This window comes from Atractosteus spatula, chromosome 10, assembly GCF_055471065.1.
Source record: "Atractosteus spatula isolate fAtrSpa1 chromosome 10, fAtrSpa1.hap1, whole genome shotgun sequence".
In the NCBI taxonomy this organism is placed as follows: Eukaryota; Metazoa; Chordata; class Actinopteri; order Semionotiformes; family Lepisosteidae; genus Atractosteus; species Atractosteus spatula.
Window position 1 is genome coordinate 30,050,716 of NC_142715.1, and position 6,000 is coordinate 30,056,715.

The window sequence follows — 6,000 nt, forward strand, 5'->3', positions numbered from 1 at the left end:
GGTCAGTGTGTCTGTTGTTGTTGGTCAGTAGTCAGTGGCTGTGGGAGCAGTGATGGCCAGTGTGTCTGTTGTTGTTGTTGGTCAGTAGTCAGTGCCTGTGGGAGCAGTGATGGTCAGTGTGTCTGTTGTTGTTGGTCAGTAGTTAGTGGCTGTGGGAGCAGTGATGGCCAGTGTGTCTGTTGTTGTTGTTGGTCAGTAGTCAGTGCCTGTGGGAGCAGTGATGGTCAGTGTGTCTGTTGTTGTTGGTCAGTAGTCAGTGGCTGTGGGAGCAGTGATGGCCAGTGTGTCTGTTGTTGTTGTTGGTCAGTAGTCAGTGGCTGTGGGAGCAGTGATGGCCAGTGTGTCTGTTGTTGTTGTTGGTCAGTAGTCAGTGCCTGTGGGAGCAGTGATGGTCAGTGTGTCTGTTGTTGTTGGTCAGTAGTCAGTGCCTGTGGGAGCAGTGATGGCCAGTGTGTCTGTTGTTGTTGGTCAGTAGTCAGTGGCTGTGGGAGCAGTGATGGCCAGTGTGTCTATTGTTGCTGGTCAGTAGTCAGTGGCTGTGGGAGCGGTGATGGTCAGTGTGTCTGTTGTTGTTGGTCAGTAGTCAGTGGCTGTGGGAGCAGTGATGGTCAGTGTGTCTGTTGTTGTTGGTCAGTAGTCAGTGGCTGTGGGAGCAGTGATGGCCAGTGTGTCTATTGTTGCTGGTCAGTAGTCAGTGGCTGTGGGAGCGGTGATGGTCAGTGTGTCTGTTGTTGTTGGTCAGTAGTCAGTGGCTGTGGGAGCAGTGATGGCCAGTGTGTCTGTTGTTGTTGTTGGTCAGTAGTCAGTGCCTGTGGGAGCAGTAATGGTCAGTGTGTCTGTTGTTGTTGGTCAGTAGTCAGTGGCTGTGGGAGCAGTGATGGCCAGTGTGTCTGTTGTTGTTGTTGGTCAGTAGTCAGTGCCTGTGGGAGCAGTGATGGTCAGTGTATCTGTTGTTGGTGGTCAGTAGTCGATGGCTGTGGGAGCAGTGATGGTCATTGTGTCTGTTGTTGTTGTTGGTCAGTAGTCAATGGCTGTGGGAGCAGTGATGGTCTGTGTGTCTGTTGTTGTTGGTCAGTAGTCGATGGCTGTGGGTGCAGTGATGGTCAGTGTGTCTGTTGTTGGTGGTCAGTAGTCAGTGGCTGTGGGAGCAGTGATGGTCAGTGTGTCTGTTGTTGTTGTTGTTGGTCAGTAGTCAGTGGCTGTGGGAGCAGTGATGGCCAGTGTGTCTGTTGTTGTTGGTCAGTAGTCAGTGGCTGTGGGAGCAGTGATGGCCAGTGTGTCTATTGTTGTTGTTGTTGGTCAGTAGTCAGTGGCTGGGGGAGCAGTGATGGCCAGTGTGTCTGTTGTTGTTGGTCAGTAGTCAGTGGCTGTGGGAGCAGTGATGGCCAGTGTGTCTATTGTTGTTGTTGTTGGTCAGTAGTCAGTCGCTGTGGGAGCAGTGATGGCCAGTGTGTCTATTGTTGTTGTTGTTGGTCAGTAGTCAGTGGCTGTGGGAGCAGTGATGGCCAGTGTGTCTGTTGTTGTTGTTGGTCAGTAGTCAGTGCCTGTGGGAGCAGTGATGGTCAGTGTGTCTGTTGTTGTTGGTCAGTAGTCAGTGCCTGTGGGAGCAGTGATGGCCAGTGTGTCTGTTGTTGTTGGTCAGTAGTCAGTGGCTGTGGGAGCAGTGATGGCCAGTGTGTCTATTGTTGCTGGTCAGTAGTCAGTGGCTGTGGGAGCGGTGATGGTCAGTGTGTCTGTTGTTGTTGGTCAGTAGTCAGTGGCTGTGGGAGCAGTGATGGCCAGTGTGTCTGTTGTTGTTGTTGGTCAGTATTCAGTGCCTGTGGGAGCAGTGATGGTCAGTGTGTCTGTTGTTGTTGGTCAGTAGTCAGTGGCTGTGGGAGCAGTGATGGCCAGTGTGTCTGTTGTTGTTGGTCAGTAGTCAGTGCCTGTGGGAGCAGTGATGGTCAGTGTGTCTGTTGTTGTTGGTCAGTAGTCAGTGGCTGTGGGAGCAGTGATGGCCAGTGTGTCTGTTGTTGTTGTTGGTCAGTAGTCAGTGGCTGTGGGAGCAGTGATGGCCAGTGTGTCTGTTGTTGTTGTTGGTCAGTAGTCAGTGCCTGTGGGAGCAGTGATGGTCAGTGTGTCTGTTGTTGTTGGTCAGTAGTCAGTGCCTGTGGGAGCAGTGATGGCTAGTGTGTCTGTTGTTGTTGGTCAGTAGTCAGTGGCTGTGGGAGCAGTGATGGCCAGTGTGTCTATTGTTGCTGGTCAGTAGTCAGTGGCTGTGGGAGCGGTGATGGTCAGTGTATCTGTTGTTGTTGGTCAGTAGTCAGTGGCTGTGGGAGCAGTGATGGTCAGTCTGTCTGTTGTTGTTGGTCAGTAGTCAGTGGCTGTGGGAGCAGTGATGGTCAGTGTGTCTATTGTTGTTGGTCAGTAGTCAGTGGCTGTGGGAGCAGTGATGGCCAGTGTGTCTATTGTTGCTGGTCAGTAGTCAGTGGCTGTGGGAGCGGTGATGGTCAGTGTGTCTGTTGTTGTTGGTCAGTAGTCAGTGCCTGTGGGAGCAGTGATGGCCAGTGTGTCTATTGTTGCTGGTCAGTAGTCAGTGGCTGTGGGAGCGGTGATGGTCAGTGTGTCTATTGTTGCTGGTCAGTAGTCAGTGGCTGTGGGAGCGGTGATGGTCAGTGTGTCTGTTGTTGTTGGTCAGTAGTCAGTGGCTGTGGGAGCAGTGATGGTCAGTGTGTCTGTTGTTGTTGGTCAGTAGTCAGTGGCTGTGGGAGCAGTGATGGCCAGTGTGTCTATTGTTGCTGGTCAGTAGTCAGTGGCTGTGGGAGCGGTGATGGTCAGTGTGTCTGTTGTTGTTGGTCAGTAGTCAGTGGCTGTGGGAGCAGTGATGGCCAGTGTGTCTGTTGTTGTTGTTGGTCAGTAGTCAGTGCCTGTGGGAGCAGTAATGGTCAGTGTGTCTGTTGTTGTTGGTCAGTAGTCAGTGGCTGTGGGAGCAGTGATGGCCAGTGTGTCTGTTGTTGTTGTTGGTCAGTAGTCAGTGCCTGTGGGAGCAGTGATGGTCAGTGTATCTGTTGTTGGTGGTCAGTAGTCGATGGCTGTGGGAGCAGTGATGGTCATTGTGTCTGTTGTTGTTGTTGGTCAGTAGTCAATGGCTGTGGGAGCAGTGATGGTCTGTGTGTCTGTTGTTGTTGGTCAGTAGTCGATGGCTGTGGGTGCAGTGATGGTCAGTGTGTCTGTTGTTGGTGGTCAGTAGTCAGTGGCTGTGGGAGCAGTGATGGTCAGTGTGTCTGTTGTTGTTGTTGTTGGTCAGTAGTCAGTGGCTGTGGGAGCAGTGATGGCCAGTGTGTCTGTTGTTGTTGGTCAGTAGTCAGTGGCTGTGGGAGCAGTGATGGCCAGTGTGTCTATTGTTGTTGTTGTTGGTCAGTAGTCAGTGGCTGTGGGAGCAGTGATGGCCAGTGTGTCTGTTGTTGTTGGTCAGTAGTCAGTGGCTGTGGGAGCAGTGATGGCCAGTGTGTCTATTGTTGTTGTTGTTGGTCAGTAGTCAGTCGCTGTGGGAGCAGTGATGGCCAGTGTGTCTATTGTTGTTGTTGTTGGTCAGTAGTCAGTGGCTGTGGGAGCAGTGATGGCCAGTGTGTCTGTTGTTGTTGTTGGTCAGTAGTCAGTGCCTGTGGGAGCAGTGATGGTCAGTGTGTCTGTTGTTGTTGGTCAGTAGTCAGTGCCTGTGGGAGCAGTGATGGCCAGTGTGTCTATTGTTGTTGGTCAGTAGTCAGTGGCTGTGGGAGCAGTGATGGCCAGTGTGTCTATTGTTGCTGGTCAGTAGTCAGTGGCTGTGGGAGCGGTGATGGTCAGTGTGTCTGTTGTTGTTGGTCAGTAGTCAGTGGCTGTGGGAGCAGTGATGGCCAGTGTGTCTGTTGTTGTTGGTCAGTAGTCAGTGGCTGTGGGAGCAGTGATGGCCAGTGTGTCTATTGTTGCTGGTCAGTAGTCAGTGGCTGTGGGAGCGGTGATGGTCAGTGTGTCTGTTGTTGTTGGTCAGTAGTCAGTGGCTGTGGGAGCAGTGATGGCCAGTGTGTCTGTTGTTGTTGTTGGTCAGTATTCAGTGCCTGTGGGAGCAGTGATGGTCAGTGTGTCTGTTGTTGTTGGTCAGTAGTCAGTGGCTGTGGGAGCAGTGATGGCCAGTGTGTCTGTTGTTGTTGGTCAGTAGTCAGTGCCTGTGGGAGCAGTGATGGTCAGTGTGTCTGTTGTTGTTGGTCAGTAGTCAGTGGCTGTGGGAGCAGTGATGGCCAGTGTGTCTGTTGTTGTTGTTGGTCAGTAGTCAGTGGCTGTGGGAGCAGTGATGGCCAGTGTGTCTGTTGTTGTTGTTGGTCAGTAGTCAGTGCCTGTGGGAGCAGTGATGGTCAGTGTGTCTGTTGTTGTTGGTCAGTAGTCAGTGCCTGTGGGAGCAGTGATGGCCAGTGTGTCTGTTGTTGTTGGTCAGTAGTCAGTGGCTGTGGGAGCAGTGATGGCCAGTGTGTCTATTGTTGCTGGTCAGTAGTCAGTGGCTGTGGGAGCGGTGATGGTCAGTGTGTCTGTTGTTGTTGGTCAGTAGTCAGTGGCTGTGGGAGCAGTGATGGTCAGTCTGTCTGTTGTTGTTGGTCAGTAGTCAGTGGCTGTGGGAGCAGTGATGGTCAGTGTGTCTATTGTTGCTGGTCAGTAGTCAGTGGCTGTGGGAGCGGTGATGGTCAGTGTGTCTGTTGTTGTTGGTCAGTAGTCAGTGGCTGTGGGAGCAGTGATGGCCAGTGTGTCTGTTGTTGTTGTTGGTCAGTAGTCAGTGCCTGTGGGAGCAGTGATGGTCAGTGTGTCTATTGTTGTTGGTCAGTAGTCAGTGGCTGTGGGAGCAGTGATGGCCAGTGTGTCTGTTGTTGTTGTTGGTCAGTAGTCAGTGCCTGTGGGAGCAGTGATGGGCAGTGTGTCTGTTGTTGTTGGTCAGTAGTCAGTGGCTGTGGGAGCAGTGATGGCCAGTGTGTCTGTTGTTGTTGTTGGTCAGTAGTCAGTGGCTGTGGGAGCAGTGATGGTCAGTGTGTCTGTTGTTGTTGGTCAGTAGTCAGTGCCTGTGGGAGCAGTGATGGCCAGTGTGTCTGTTGTTGTTGGTCAGTAGTCAGTGGCTGTGGGAGCAGTGATGGCCAGTGTGTCTATTGTTGCTGGTCAGTAGTCAGTGGCTGTGGGAGCAGTGATGGTCAGTGTGTCTGTTGTTGTTGGTCAGTAGTCAGTGGCTGTGGGAGCAATGATGGCCAGTGTGTCTGTTGTTGTTGGTCAGTAGTCAGTGGCTGTGGGAGCAGTGATGGCCAGTGTGTCTATTGTTGCTGGTCAGTAGTCAGTGGCTGTGGGAGCGGTGATGGTCAGTGTGTCTGTTGTTGTTGGTCAGTAGTCAGTGGCTGTGGGAGCAGTGATGGCCAGTGTGTCTGTTGTTGTTGTTGGTCAGTAGTCAGTGCCTGTGGGAGCAGTGATGGTCAGTGTGTCTGTTGTTGTTGGTCAGTAGTCAGTGGCTGTGGGAGCAGTGATGGCCAGTGTGTCTGTTGTTGTTGTTGGTCAGTAGTCAGTGGCTGTGGGAGCGGTGATGGTTAGTGTGTCTGTTGTTGTTGGTAAGTAGTCAGTGGCTGTGGGAGCGGTGATGGCCAGTGTGTCTGTTGTTGTTGGTCAGTAGTCAGTGGCTGTGGTATCAGTGATGGTCAGTGTGTCTGTTGCTGGTGGTGGTCAGTAGTCAGTGGCTGTGGGAGCAGTGATGGCCAGTGTGTCTGTTGTTGTTGGTCAGTAGTCAGTGGCTGTGGGAGCAGTGATGGCCAGTGTGTCTGTTGTTGTTGTTGGTCAGTAGTCAGTGCCTGTGGGAGCAGTGATGGTCAGTGTGTCTGTTGTTGTTGGTCAGTAGTCAGTGGCTGTGGGAGCAGTGATGGCCAGTGTGTCTGTTGTTGTTGTTGGTCAGTAGTCAGTGCCTGTGGGAGCAGTGATGGTCAGTGTGTCTGTTGTTGTTGGTCAGTAGTCAGTGGCTGT